A 15,848-nucleotide genomic window follows, 5' to 3' on the forward strand; every position below is an offset into this window, starting at 1 on the left:
GTTGTTAAGGATGCTGGAACTTCATGATGATGAACCAGTTTTTGGAAAAACTACACTTAAAAGTGTGAAACAGAGATACACGCAGTGATTGCGGAAGCCAACCCAACGAACAAATAAAAGGCCTTTGCTCTAAATTTTAAATTACAGTGCTTTTAGACCACACAGCCTACAAATGAGAATAGAAGTCTGACTAAAAACTGCAATTCTCTCCACATAACCACCTGCTTTAAACTATGAGTGAAATACTCATCTGACTTCGCACCATTTTCTTTAGTGCTATGAGCAATGCAATTATGAGTAATTAGGGGAATGCATGACAAGTTAAAGGAACAGTTCACCCCAAAATAGAAAATTCTGTCATTACTGAATCATCTCATATTGCTCCAATCTTTCTTATTCATATGGAACACAAAAGGATATGTTAGGCAGAATGTTAGCCTTAGTCATCAATGAATTTCATCAAATCTTTTTATTTCCTTATAATGATTGAAAAATCTTGAGGGTGAATAAACGATGATATCATTTTCATTTTTGGGTGAGCGATCCCTTTAAAACATTGGTCCAGACTCCAGAACTCTAAGTTGCTTAAGTTTAAGGACTCATGTAATACTGAGTTGGCTCTGTTGCTAGGACTAGTTAGGTCAGTCAGTACTAAGCAACTGTAATGTAAGTGAAGTAAGTGAGGAGTGCCAAAATGTGTCCAATACCTGATGATGTTGTATTGGAGAAGGGTAGACATGCACTACCCCATATTTTAAATGTATGCCACTTGTTGGGTTAATTTGTATAAGAGATTGCACTGGTCCCTATAGCCTTGTCATGCCACTCAAATTTGTTGAAAATCAGAGAACACATTATGCAGTTAGCCATTTACAGCCTGGTTTGAGAACGGTTCAGTACAATTGATTCATCAGTACAGCAGCCATTCAAGTGGCCATTTATCACAGTTTATGATTTTTGTATGAACATCCGCCCCGGTTGTTGCCTGTTTTATTTCTGGAAGTGTTTGGAACATTTTTCAATGTGGTGGTAAATCAAGGTTTCATGTTTTCTGTGTGGAGCCTGACCAGTAGACATAACTCCCCTGAGTGTAGAATGTAAGAAAAAGCCAGAAATATTTGCCATAGCTCTGTAAATGTCTCCTAAAAGTTCAACCTGGCAGTGAGTCCTGAAAATTAGATTGGTTTGATTAATAGGATTTCTTCCATTAACAAAATGAGAGGGATTGCCATTAGCCCCACAGCAATACAAAATTACCAATGGAATCATAATAAGACTGCTAATCATTACAGTAGCCATTCAATCCTTAATTAATGTTAGAGAGTCTTGGGGAATTTAAACTAGCTGCAGATAATCTTTTCATGAATTGAAGTATTAGTTCTAGAGGTTCTCAGACAATTTTACATAAATCACATCTCTTTTTTCACATCCCATCAAAGTTTTATCCTGTAAGAAATGTTGAAAATGAAATCTAAAGGTGCAAGGCCCACTGGCCAAAGACTGTTCAGATGTTGAGAGAGAAAAACACGACCCGCTTTTGAGAAATTCTTTAAAGAAAAGCTTCCTCGTCCTCAGGCTGAAAAAATCTGGTGGCTCTCTCAAGGTGGTCCATTCTCAACCAGGGGTATAGCGGTTGCTAAGGGAACCGGACGTAAAAACAAACAGCCCTCTAAAAGCAGTAATTCAGGGCCATTTTGTCTTGCCCAGAATAATCAGAATTCAGAAGATGCATCTGGAAATTAGTTTTATATTTGTTCTGGTAAATACCCCCTTAATATACTGAATTTACACATTTATTGCTTTTCTTATCTGCTACTCTGCAACTCTTCCAAGTCCAAGTGTGAATCGAAGCGAAATCAATCATTTTAAGAGGGGAAAATAGCTTTTAATGTTTTTTTTTTTTTTTACATTAAAACATTAAAAACGTAAAACAAAACACACACATAAAAAAGTGTGGGTGGGTTGTTCCCCCCTGGGTGTTTGCCGTTAGTCCGGGGAGACCTATAAAATATCAGGGGCTTGGCAGAATAGATCAGGGGCTTAAGACCCCCGCGATGCCACTGGAAGTGTGTAACCTCCTGAGACCACCGCGTGACTGCTGTGTGCATTTTCCATTTCCCCTTTTTGATTTGTAACTAGTAGCACCTAATGAACATCAAATTGTTTATTATGTTTTCAGGAGTGTTGATTATTCAATGTTTTTGAGATGTTATAGACATTACAGCTTATTTTCTGTAAAGCTGAATTAATAATTCTTATTTAAAGTAATGGCCAGCATCATCCAATCACTGCCAACCATGTTAAAATAAAATTATACATTATAAAATTCTGAATCTATGCACTGATTATCATTGTCCCATCTCTGCCAAACATGTTGAGCAGTCCAAACATCATCTGCAGCCTGAAACTGAACTTTTGGTCTGATTTTAGGAGTGAATGCACTTTTCTGCATAGAAAGCTATATGATGTCCCCTTGCTCCCTTTTTAGTGAATGACTTAACCTCCAGTATGTTGTCTGTCTGCACTGGTCTCAGAACAGTTTTGAAATGCAGCTTATTTTCATTCTAACTCCATATAAAGCCTCTGAAAGCAACATTTTTCAGCTTTTGTATGAAATTGATTCTCTATGTGAAAATGCACAGTAAATATATAAGAATGCATTTACTAATGTTAACTAATAGAACTATATTTTTCAGTGATAACAAAATAAAATCTAACAAAATTGATATTAAAATGAAGTGAAATGACCCACAGATGTGCTAATGTTGAACATGTTTTTCAACTTTTGAGAGAATATTGACCCAAAATCCACATATGTGGACATCATGTTTATCAGCATGCTGACACACTAAAAATGAATGATTTTTTTAAAGCGGCATATCAAACGAAATTAGAGATGCTAGTCTTTACACCCAAACAGGTTTAAATGAAAAACGTAAAGAGGTTTCTTACCAGAGGCACTTTGGTTGGCTCTGCGCCAGTAGAAGCGCTTCATGGAAATCGATGCCATGCTGTTGTGTCACGTGACTTGGTGAGACTTCGCTAAGCTCTGCCCCCTTTGTTATGGTTGCTCGCTCTGACAAGCTCCACAGAACTCCGCATTGGAATGAATGGGAGAATGTCGTGAACGACGCAGTTTTTGGCAATATATTCTCATAAACAGAATGGATAATATTTTTACTTGGGCTGGTATGAAGAGTGACATTGTAATGCATATTTATCAGAATCAGAATCAGCTTTATTGCCAAGTATGCTTACACATACAAGGAGCTTCCAGTGTACAACAATACAAAAACAGCAGCAAGACATAGATAATAATAAAAAATAAAAAATAGTTATACACATACGTACATACACACAGACACACACATACATACATACACACATACACATACGTAGTGCAATCTAATACAAATCTGTTATCTGTTATGTACAGTGCAAATACAAATCTGTTATGTACAGTGCAAATGTGCAAACAATTTTTTTCAGAGGAATGAAATGGCAGAAGAGGTTGGAAGTGTTGGACAAATATAAAAAAAGACTAAACTGTGTATTGCACATAGTTATTGCTCAATGGGGCAGTTGAACTGTTCATGAGATGGATAGCCTGAGGGAAAAAACTGTTCCTGTGCCTAACGGTTCTGGTGCTCAGAGCTCTGAAGTGTCGGCCAGAAGGCAACAGTTCTAAAAGGTAGTGGGCAGGGTGAGTGGGGTCCAGAGTGATTTTTCCAGCCTTTTTCCTCACTCTGGAAGTGCATAGTTCTTGAAGGGGGGGCAGAGGGCAACCAATAATCCTCTTAGCAGTCCGGATTGTCCTTTGTAGTCTTCTGATGTCTGATTTCGTAGCTGAACCAAACCAGACAGTTATTGAAGTGCAGAGGACAGACTCAATGACCGCTGAGTAGAACTGTATCAGCAGTGCCTGTGGCAGGTTGAACTTCCTCAGCTGGCGAAGGAAGTACAACCTCTGCTGGGCCTTTTTCACAATGGAGTCAATGTGTGTCTCCCACTTCAGGTCCTGTGAGATGGTAGTGCCCAGGAACCTGAATGACTCCACTGTTGCCACAGTGCTGTTTAGAATGGTGAGGGGGGTCAGTGTTGGGGTGTTCCTCCTAAAGTCCACAATCATCTCCACCATTTTGAGCGTGTTCAGCTCAAGGTTGTTTTGACTGCACCAGACAGCCAGCTGTTCAACCTCCCTTCTGTATGCAGACTCATCGTCATCTCGGATGAGTCCGATGACAGTGGTGTCGTCTGCAAACTTCAGGAGCTTGACAGAGGGGTCCTTGGTGATGCAGTCATTGGTGTAGAGGGAGAAGAGTAGTGGGGAGAGCATACATCCCTGGGGGGCACCAGTGCTGATTGTACAGGTGCTGGAAGTGAGTTTCCCCTGTCTCACAAGCTGCTGCCTGTCCGTCAGAAAGCTGGTAATCCACTGACAGATAGACATAGGAACAGAGAGTTGGTGTAATTTATTCTGGAGTATAGCTGGGATGATGGTGTTGAAAGCCGAACTGAAGTCCACAAAACGGATCCTTGCATATGTCCCTGGTCTGTCCAGATGTTGCAGGATATGATGCAATCCCATGTTGACTGCATCATCCACAGACCTGTTTGCTCGATAAGCAAATTGATGGGGATCTAGAAAGGGTCCGGTGATGTTCTTCAGGTGGGCCAAAACCAGTCTCTCAATTGATTTCATGACCACAGAATCAGGGCGACAGGTCTGTAGACATTAAGTCCTGTTTCTTTGGGACAGGAATAATGATTGAGCGTTTGAAGCAGCATGGGACTTCACACTGCTCCAGTGATCTATTGAAGATCTGTGTGAAGATGGGGGCCAGCTGGCTAGTACAGGATCGAAGACATGCTGGTGAGACGCTATCTGGGCCTGAAGCTTTCCTCGTCTTTTGTTTCTGAAAGACATGGATCACATCATCTTCACAGATCTTAAGTGCAGGTTGAGTAGCAGGAGGGGGGAGGAGGGGGTTGCAGGAGGTGTTGGTGTTTGTGTGAATTGAAGGTCAGAGTGGGTGTGGGGTGTGAGATTGGGCCTTTCAAATCTGCAGTAGAACACATTCAGGTCGTCAGCCAGTTGTTTGTCCACCACAGGGTTGGGGGTAGGAGTCTTGTAATTTGTGAGTTGTTTCATGCCACTCCACACTGATACAGGGTCGTTAGCTGAAAACTTGTTTTTCAGCTTCTCAGAGTATCTTCTTTTAGCCACTCTGATTTCCTCAGAGTTCAGTGTGTTCCTGGCCTGATTGTACAAGACTTTATCTCCACCCCTGTAAGCATCCTCTTTGGCCTGACGAAGTTGCCTGAGCTCTGCTGTAAACCACGGTTTGTCATTGTTGAACTTTAAATAAGTCCTAGTAGGAATGCACATATCCTCACAGAAACTGATATATGATGTAACAGTATCTGTGAGCTCGTCCAGGTCTGTGGCTGCAGCCTCAAAAACACACCAATCCGTGCAATCGAAGCAGGCTTGTAGTTCCCGCTCTGCTTCATTGGTCCATCTCTTTACAGTCCTTACTACTGGCTTGGTTGATTTTAATTTCTGCCTGTAGGTTGGAAGAAGATGAACCAGACAGTGATCAGAGAGTCCCAAAGCTGCTCTAGGGACAGAGCAATATGCATCCTTTATTGTTGTGTAGCAATGATCCAGTATGTTCCTGTCTCTGGTGGGGCGTGTAATGTGCTTTTTGTATTTGGGCAGTTCACGTGTGAGATTTGCTTTGTTAAAATCCAATAATAATAACTGAGTCCGGGAATTGTTGTTCCATGTCTGTGATTTGATCAGCCAGCTGTTGCAGTGCGATATACACACTCACCAGAATAAACGAGGAAAACTCCCGCAGCAAGTAGAAAGGCTTACAGTTAATAAAGAGTGCTTCCAAATTAGGACAGCACATCCTCTTTAACGTTGTTACATCTGTACGCCAACTTTCACTGATGTAAAATAAATCGTTTTCCCCGTTAACTCTGTGATGCAATCCGCTCTGAACAGCTGGAAGCCCGGCAGATGTGACACGCTGTCCGGAATGGCTTCACTCAACCAGGTTTCTGTGAAGCACAAGGCAGCAGAAGTTGAAAAGTCCTTGTTTGTGCGGGTGAGGAGATGTAGTTCGTCCATTTTGTTAGGAAGAGAGTGGAGATTCGCAAGATGAATGCTCGGCAGCATTGTTCGAAATCCCCGCCGACGGAGTTTGACCAGCGCCCCGGCTCGTCTTCCTCGCCTGCGTCTCCTGAACAACAAAGCCGTGCCTCAAACTAAAATGCCTAGCAAAATGTCTGAATATTCAAAAACCGGGAAAAGACTGTCTGGTATAAGCTGTCGAATGTTCAGCAGTTCGTCTCTGGTAAAACTGACTGGAAGAAGATTACTAAACACAGGACAAACAAACAAAAACAACAAAACAATAGGAACGCTCCACACCGAGGCAGCCATCCATGGCGCCATCACGATGTGAAGTTATCTGAAGTTTTTTGTAAATTACATTATTTAATTACTCAGGAATTTGATTACAAACTGTGGAGACTGTGAATCATCAAGGCAAATGATTATTAGTCACTTGAAAAGAGAAAAACATAATTTAATAGCGATTACACATCTAATACCATTAGCGTAAGTGAACAGAGCTGTTTATAACGTCTCATAACACGCTCATTTTGACGCTGTCAACTGTTTATTAACTATCACTTTTACTATGACTTGAATCAATACATAAATGAAATTACATTCCGTTATTAGCTTTAATGTACCTTGGAGCAAATGTAAGTGTTGTTGCAGATGTTATATGTTCATTTGGGAATGAGGGCTGACACAGTTTAATCCATAACATGCTGTTCTCCAGATTTATGTAAGGATTATATAAAAAAAAAGAAAACACTGCGGGTATCCTCTCTGGGTAACACTATTCACTATTACAAATGACCCGGCAACAGCGTGTTTTAAATTTTTTTATGATTTTGATAAAATCCCCCTTAAAAGTACTCAAGCACACATTACTCCCATAGGCTGTCATTGGAAAATAACTAACATGTGTCTGAGTAATGGCGGCAGGGCAACAGTTACTAAGACAGGATTGGTCAGAAGCACTTTTAAGGCAAGGCTTAGCAAGGGTCGATTAGTGCTGTCGATTTATGCATAAAAATGTACGCAATTAACATGGCTTCTGACCCATAAGTAAATTCCGTAATAAAATTATGTATTTTTCCTACCAGCAATTTAAGATTACAGTACATGCATTTTTATGAGCCTTGTCAGCAGGGGCCAATCATCGTTCCTCAACAAAAGCAACACAGCCACAGAATGAGAACCGGTCACACAGGACCCATTCTTGACAGCTATACAAAGCACAACATAATAAGGGGAACTCGAAACGTAATTTTCAAAACGACTTTTAATTTGACACAGTGTTCTAAAATCATGGTGTTTTTGATGCTAAAAACCATCTAAAAGCATCCATCTAACGCATATGTTCATAGACAACAGTATAATTAAAAATAGCGCAAACGGAACATCCGAACACATTCTGTGAGTACAGGACAGACTGACAAACTCAGTTGCAAAATGGATTGTTGTCAACTGAAGGCTTATGTACAATGATTTGGAATTAAAACAAACAACAAATCGACATCTAAAGCCTTTTAAAGTTTCAGACTGATCCCACAGTGAAATTGGTGAGCGCTTGTCAGTGAGTCAGCATAATGAGGCCGATCCTAGGGTACCAGAACGCTCAGAAACAACATGCAGACTTCCCATGTGATCATGTTCATTTGAACTATCTCAATTCTTAAATCCCAAGATCGATTTTTTACTCTATGCGCAACCCTACACTACAATGAGATGAAATCACTCGCATTTGCAACCAAATGTGGCTAAAATGTATACATATATATATATATATATGGCAGCTTGTTACTAAATGTTTACATTTCACTCACCAGTAATTGTGTTGTATATTGGTGAAGTATACAGCAGCGAGATGCTTTCAGTGCATGTTGAGAGCAAGTTGTTCCATAGCATGTCCATAGACAAAATCCACGCCACCCATTTGTCATTGAATAATGTCTCTTTTTATACCCCCCTTACAAAAATCGAGCATTCGTGGCAAATTTGCCACAGATTTGCCACAAATCCGCCACAGAATTTTCACATGCAAATGAGCTTTGCGGCAAACTTGTGGCAAATTGTTCATTGTTGCCAAATGTTTGCTGCAGGTTCACCACTACCGGTGAAGAGCTGCAAACTTCTGGCAAACATTTGCAGCAAATCATAAGCTCATTTGCATGTGAAAATAAGGAGTGGCAAATTTGTAGCAAGTTTGCAGCTAGTTTGCCAGACCTCAAGGTGCCGTTCTGTTCTCTACAGATCAAAAACAAAAAAGAAACATTTAATTCTAATCATGCATGGGACAGATGAGTTAAAGCCATTAGAGTCCTGTCTCATTAACATGCTGTCACGCTGAGGAGGATGAAGACGAACACAGAGGGTGTCGGTGAACCCAAATGCAGTACTTTTATGATGAAGACAATAATATACTTAGAGACTCCACTGATAAATAAACAAAAGGGAAGAAGTCAGAATAACAATATTTATTCTGATAATAATACACAGCATTTAGCTTGGGTAAAAGAGCATGTTGAGGTCAATGCTGCAACTGACGTGAATAGACCATGACTGGAGGGAAGTGGTGCATATAAATAGAGTCCTTGAATAGTTTGTGATTGGTGACAGGTGATGCCAATTATTGGTGTGTTGGTGAATGAGAGCGGGTGATAGTGGAGGACTGGGAGTCAGATGGGGGCGTGACAGTAGCCCCCCCCACGGGCAGCTCTGGAGGCACGGAATGGGATCTGGCAGCTTGGGAGGAGGATCCATTAAGGGCATTGAACCAGGGGACCAGGGTGGAGCAGAGGGGCCAGGCAGACAGCCAGGCGATGAGGGAGGAGTCTCCGCCTCCATGGAAGCTCAAGAGGCTGAGCTGCCATGAACAGAGGCTCAAGAGGCTGAGCTGCCAGGAATAGAGGCTCAAGAGGTGGAGCTGGTGGAGCCACAGTAGGAGAAGCGGAAGGAGCCGCAAGTTTCTTAGGAGGCAGAGCCACAGTAGGGAAAGCGGACAGAGCCGCTGGAGTCTCAGGAGGCAGAGACTCAGAGGGCAGGATAGCTGGGGTGGCAGAGTCTCCAAGAGCTAGCTCTGGGACAGACGAGGCTCCAAGTGTTATCTCTGGGACGGACAAGGCACCAAGTGCTAGCTCTGGGATGGATGAGGCTCCAAGTGCTAGCTCGTGCACTGTGGCAGGCGTGGGCGCTGGCTAGTGGACCATGGCAGGCGTGGGTGCTGGCTCGTGGACCGTGGCAGGTGTAATGGTAACGGTAGGGGTGTTAGCCTCCTCCATCACTCCTACCGTGAAGACTGATCCGCTCAACAACAACGGCAGATCAATAAATTGTGCCAGAGACCAGGGGCTTTTGCCATAAGGCATGATAGACTTCACTGACCCGTTTAGTCCAATCTGAAAAAGGTCCTTTAGAGCCACGTCATTGAAGTCCACTTCGCTAGCCAGTTTGCAAAAGTCCACTCCACCGCATACTCCTCCACTGAGCGATTCCCCTGACTCAGCTGGAGAAGTCTCACTGCTGGGTTCATGTTGGGTCTAGTCATCTGTCATGCTGAGGAGGATGAAGACAAACACAGAGGGTGCAGGCGTGCAGTATTTAATGACGAAGATAAACAATAATAAACGTATCTTTTTTGGGGGGGGGGATTTTTCCCCCTTTTTCTCCCAATTTGGAATGCCCAATTCCCAATGTGCTCTAAGTCCTTGTGGTCGCACAGTGATTCGCCTCAATCCGGGTGGCGGAGGACGAATCTCATTTGCCTCCGCATCTGAGACTGTCAACCCGCGCATCTTATCACGTGGCTTGTTGAGCACATTGCCATGGAGACATAGCACGTGTGGAGGCTTCACACCATCCACCGCGGCATCCACGCTCAACTCACCATGCGCCCCACTGAGAACGAACCACATTATAGTGACCACGAGGAGGTTACCCCATGTGACTCTACCCTCCTTAGCAACCGGGCCAATTTGGTTGCTTAGGAGACCTGGCTGGAGTCACTCAGCACACCCTGGGATTCGAACTAGCTAACTCCAGGGGTTGTAGTCAGCGTCTTTTACCACTGAGCTACACAGGCCCCCAACAATAATAAACTTAGAGACTCCGCTGATAAATAAACAAAAGGGAAGTAGTCAGAATAACAATATTAGAGATAATAATATACAGAACTTAGCTTGGGAAAATAGCGGGGCGAGGTCAATGCTGCAACCATGACTGGAGGGAAGTGGTGAGTATAAAAAGAGTTCTTGATTAGTGTGTGATTGGTGAAAGATGATGGCAATGATGGGATTAGAGTGTTGGTGAATGAGAGCGGGTGATAGTGGAGGACTGGGAGACTGATGGGGGCGTGACACATGCACTCATTTACAGATGCTCTTTACAGAAATGCTGACTTTGTTAAAGAGACAGTACTAAAAAAAGTATTAAATCAGTGTAAATACTTGTAAATAGTATAAATTATGCAATTAAACAATAAATATGTAACAAAAAATAATATATGAAATATAATATACAGTATTATTTATTGACTGAATACATGGATTTGTTCATTTTTTAAAAGCCAAGCAAAATGTGACCAAAATGATGAAAAACTAATAAATAATGCGTTTGTATGCACTGTGAAATCAGCATTCTCTCTACCTCCCATATACAGTACATACGGCTCAGTAAGTTATAGCAAAAATCAGTTAATGCTGACTGAAATTTAAAACACTGCCCCCAGAGGGGGCCTGGGTAGCCCAGCGAGTATTGACACTGACTACCACCCCTGGAGTCGTGAGTTTGAATCTAGGGCGTACTGAGTGATTCCAGCCAGGTCTCCTAAGCAAACAAATTGGCCCGGTTGCTAGGGATGGTAGAGTCACATGGCGTAACCTCCTCGTGGTCGTGATTAGGGGTTCTTGCTCTCAATGGGGCATGTGGTAAGTTGTACGTGGATCGCGGAGGGTAGCATGAGCCTCCACATGCTGTGACTCTCCGCGGTGTCATGCACAGCCGCCATATGATAAGATGCACGAATTGACTGTCTCAGAAGCGGAGGCAACTGAGACTTGTCCTCCGCTACTCAGATTGAGGTGAGTAACCACGCCACCATGAGGACCTACTAAGTAGTGGGAATTGGGCATTCCAAATTGGGAGAAAAGGGTATGAATATAAATAAATAAAATCACTGCCCCCAGTGGCCAAAGCGGTAAGTGTTGTAGGGTGTATAGGCACGTGTGAGCTCCATTAATGTCCTGGACATGTTGCCAAAATCAAGTTGTATAGCAAGTTGTTTTTAGCTATACAGAATGTAATACAGTGAAAAGTAAGACATATTTTATGAACTCTACCCCAAACCCAAACCTAAACTTACTGATAGTGGAGTAAAAATTTAATGTTGGGGGGGAAAGTGTAACCTCCGAATCATGCTTGTCATTGATTATGCAAACGTGGTTACTTTCCTAGTTTCAACGCATATATGAACGTGGGCCTATCACGCTGCTGTTGCAATGTGCTCCCGGTCGCACCACGAGGAAAGGTAAACCGAAGCAAAAATGTCTGATGGGAAGTGCCGCATATCAGCGAGTCGCATACTGTCGCCGATCCTAGGGTACCGGGACTTTCGGCAACAGCATGCTGACTTCCCGTGTGATTATGTTGCATACTGCGGGGTTCACTTGGTGAATTTGCACACATACGAACATGCGCACTCTTCAAAAACCTTTAAGAACACATGGCCACATAAGCGGCGTACTACAACAGAAACCTTGGTGTGTTAAATCGATTTCTCTTAATCAGATGCGCAAATGCACTTGCATGACATTTCAGAATGGCAGAAGCAGCTAAGTCTTATAGAATCAAATATAAATATGGAATGAAAGATATAGAAGTCAAATTATGTCAACACCATAAACTAACAAGAAAATATGCTTCTAACCATAGGCGGAAAGCTGCTGTAGTTCCAACCACACAACTTTGCGATGCTGTTTGCGAATGATGCATGACACAGCAACATTAGCTCAACTAGAGTTTGGAGAGTAGTACTATTGTTTTGTCCCACCAATGAAAATGGTGGGGGTTGGGGGTTGTGTTAGGGAAACCTGTTTGAAACAAGTCATTAGTTTTGCAATTCTGTTAGCAAAATTACACACTTTACCTTTAAACACATAAAGACATTCTTACGAGGCATACCAGGAGTTGACAAGCTAATTTCTATGCACACAGATGTGCAATATGTCATTAAGGGTAACTAGGCACTGGTTTCCCCTAAAAACATTGTGACTGATGCGTCTTCCTCCCTCTGAGCCACAAGCAAGGGCAGAAATGTTGAATGAGGCGGGTGGCCCCATTGGCCTCCCCAGGGGCCTCTTTCTCTCACTCACTCACTTCATACGTGCAACGTGACCTTCCGTGAGGCCATTGAGTTCATTTGGAGTGCTGCAGTGAGCACAGGCTTGGCCGTCCGCCCACTTTTTTACTCTCTCTCTCTTTCTTTCGCAGCGTGGCGGCTTTTGGGAGGGGCCAGGCTCCGAGACAAGCTGCAGTGGCAGCACTAGTGGCTGAAAGTGAAGTAGACACACATGAGACTTCCCTGGTGTGTGTGTTTGTGTGTGTGAGAGAGAGACAGAGAGATAGAAGGTAGTTGTGCCTGAGAGTTGTAGGTCTGTGTGCTCCTTGGTATTTGCTTGGCATCATTGTGAGTAAGTGGTTCTTCGGTGTGTATTTTCAGAGTGTAGGAATTATTGTCATGACAATTCTAATAGATTATGTGATTGCATGTCAGCTAGCTTGTTTTTGGTGCAGCTTTTGCACATATGTTGACACCCTAGTGTTGGTAATGGTTTGCTGTGTGTATGTGCTTGTGTGTTTTGTATCAGAGGAGATGAGGAATACCTACATCTAGGAGGAGCTGGTCTGTGGGGCATGAGGCAGGGGGAGGGGAGCTTCACATAAGGCTGTTGTTGCAGACAGTTGTGAGGCAGGGGAATGCTGTTCTTTCTCACTGCATTCCAAGCAGCCCGAGTCTACATAGCTGTGGGGTGCATCAAGGGCGGCAGGTTTCTATGGACAGACTTTAGTATGAACTAAAGTCAAAGCAATTCACTTATCAGCTAGTACTGGTTCTAATACTGCTGTGCCATTTAAAACTGCAGCAAAAATTTTGTCAAATTGTTTATGAACCCTGATTGAAAAAAATAAAACAGCACTACTGGTCACCAGTATATATTATGTTTTAAATGCAGGTTTGCTTGTGTCACCGGCAGGCTTCTTAATTAGCTTAACCAGCAAGATTTCCTTGGTCAACCAACTTAACCAGAAAGAACACGCTTGTCAACCAGTTTTACCAGCAAAGTTTTGTCTTGTTGGTCCACAGTCAGCTAGACCATCACCAAACCAGCATATACTATCCTGGAGCAGCATGGAAATTCATGCCTTTCTAAGCTTGTCTTTTCAGCAGGGAAGACCTTTTTTTAATTGTTGGTCACTGACAAATAAGTTTGTAGAGTATTCCAGTATTCCAAAGCGCTGCGCACAAATTTTTATTTACTTCACAGTTCAAATTAGTCATTATATCTGTGCTGAACACAGAACAATAGCAAACAAAATATTGCAATGTTTGTTGATATACACTTCCAGTCAAAAGTTTGGACTAAACTTCTGATTCTTGTGATCTTATAAAAACATTTTGATCAATAGGTTTATGCAAACATGATTGAAATTAGATGTGCCTAAATATGAATTTCTTTACAAGATTAAAATAGTTACTCGGTCGGTTGGTCTTAACACTTTACAACACTATAATATTTAGTTCGTTGGTCTGTCGGTCGGTCGGTAAGTTAGTTGTGTCAACAAAAATAAATTATGCCCACAATAAATTGTCACAAAACTAAAATAGTTAGTTAGTTAGTTAGTCGCAGAGTGGTGGTGGCGTAGTGGACTAAAGCACATAACTGGTAATCAGAAGGTTGCTGGTTCAATCCCCACAGCCTTCACCATTGTGTCCCTGAGCAAGGCACTTAACTCCAGGTTGCTCCAGGGGAATTGTCCCTGTAGTAAGTCACTTTGGATAAAAGCGTCTGCCAAATGTAAATATCAGTTAGTTAGTACAACCCAGCATACATGGGGACTTTTTTCAGTACTGTTAAAAACCATCCCGGGATGCAGCTTTTGAAGTTGCTTGAGAGAATGACCAGAGTGTTCAGAGCTGTAATCCAGGCAAAGGGTGGCTTGTTTGAAGAAGCTAAAATATAAAATAGTTTTGATTTGTCCAACATTTTTGGTGCCTACATTAATTCCACATAATGTATTATTTCATAATTTCATGACTTGTTTTTTAGATTTTATTCTACAATACAGTAAAGAGCAACAATAAAGAAAGAGTAGATGCCCAGTCTTTTGACTGGTACTGTAGACAATTAACCTTTATAATAAAACAGTGTAAAATTGTCTTATATGACCTGTAATAGTTGCCCTGTGCATGGCAAGACAATTTCTGCTCTATTTATACATTTCTTGGAGCAAATTAAGTTAGAGACTTGCAGGACACTTTGTAATCATGGGAACGTTCTCTGCGGTGGTCTTCACTGAAGAGGTGCATTAATGCACTGTACATTCATTCATGTCTGTATGTAGCAGTTTTCTGAGTGGGTGCTTGTGGGTTTATACCTCATTGCAAGATCTTTTGGTGCAGCGCCATAATGGGGGTCTCTTAGAGGGCGTGAGCATGTGCAGCTTCCTGCTCAGCTGGCTAAATCAAAACATTGCTGTACACACGGTGCTGTTTATCACTCAGAAAACAGTTGAGGTAGGGCTGTTCTTGACACACAACCCTCTTGTTTGTCACAATGGTAAGACCTTGTTTGTCGTTTGCAATTTCTTTGTCTTGTTTTTCCATTGTTTGGTCTTTTTCCTCATTGTAATGTAGGGCTGGGTTACAATATAGATTTGACTAAAATGTCTGTAATTAGCCACTGGCTGCTAAATTTTCATATTTCCCTCTCTAATTGAGTATTATAGTGACAAAGAGGTTCTTCAGCTAAAATCGGTCTTTGCTTACCAAAATTTGAAACAATGCTGCCAGTGGCCAAAGCGGTAAGTATTGGGCACGTGTGAGTAGGGTTGCCACCTGTCCTGTAAAATACAGGATCATCCCGTATTTAAAAGATAAAATGATGCGTCCCATATCGAATCAAAATTGACACGAATTGTCCCGTATTTAAATCCTGAAATCATTCAAGAACGATAAATTAACCTTTATATTCCTTGGAAATTTTGCCTGCGGTTGGTAAGGGAGCATCTGAAAAGTCCACACATTGTGCTAAAATGTGCTAAAACTGTGGAGGGTGTGGTAAGGGACCATCTGAAAACCTCAGCCAGCACAACCTTCCCTGGGAGATGGCACTTGTCAGTGAGCGAGTGAATCTACCTATGAATGACTTATAGATTTCTCTGCACATTAAACTAGTGTAGGAGAAAGTTTTTGTAACATCCAAAAAGCCTTAAACCTTTCATGCTGGGTTGAACTTCAGGCAATTGTTTGATAACAATAAACAATTAATGTGGAGCTTTTAGGTAAAATGTTTTTCTCTGAGCCACAGCATTTTTTCAGACACCCTTTCTCTTTTTTTATTTTATTGTTGGGCATTTTAAGCTTTTTATTTAGATTACAGGCAAACAGGAAAGTGGAGCCACTGGATCCGAACCTGGGTCCCTGTGAGCCATCAGTTCTTATGTT

At 42.1% G+C, this 15,848-nt stretch overlaps 1 protein-coding gene across 6 annotated transcripts in view; it reads left to right on the forward strand.

The window, feature by feature from the left end:
- LOC127415836 (RAC-alpha serine/threonine-protein kinase-like) overlaps positions 1-15,848 on the forward strand; it is a 53,797-nt gene that overhangs the window by 2,209 nt on the left and 35,740 nt on the right. Inside the window, exon 1 of one of the 6 annotated variants that reach the window (XM_051654822.1) lies at positions 12,703-12,809. The exons of 2 other annotated variants lie outside the window; for them this stretch is intronic. The gene's annotated coding sequence lies outside the window, so the exon portion shown is untranslated. Of the gene's footprint in view, positions 1-12,702; positions 12,814-13,168; positions 13,191-13,214; positions 15,827-15,848 lie in introns of those variants that run through there. 3 more of the 6 variants (XM_051654820.1, XM_051654823.1, XM_051654821.1) reach the window with 3 other exon arrangements.

This window comes from Myxocyprinus asiaticus, chromosome 25 (genome assembly GCF_019703515.2).
Source record: "Myxocyprinus asiaticus isolate MX2 ecotype Aquarium Trade chromosome 25, UBuf_Myxa_2, whole genome shotgun sequence".
Taxonomy (NCBI): Eukaryota; Metazoa; Chordata; class Actinopteri; order Cypriniformes; family Catostomidae; genus Myxocyprinus; species Myxocyprinus asiaticus.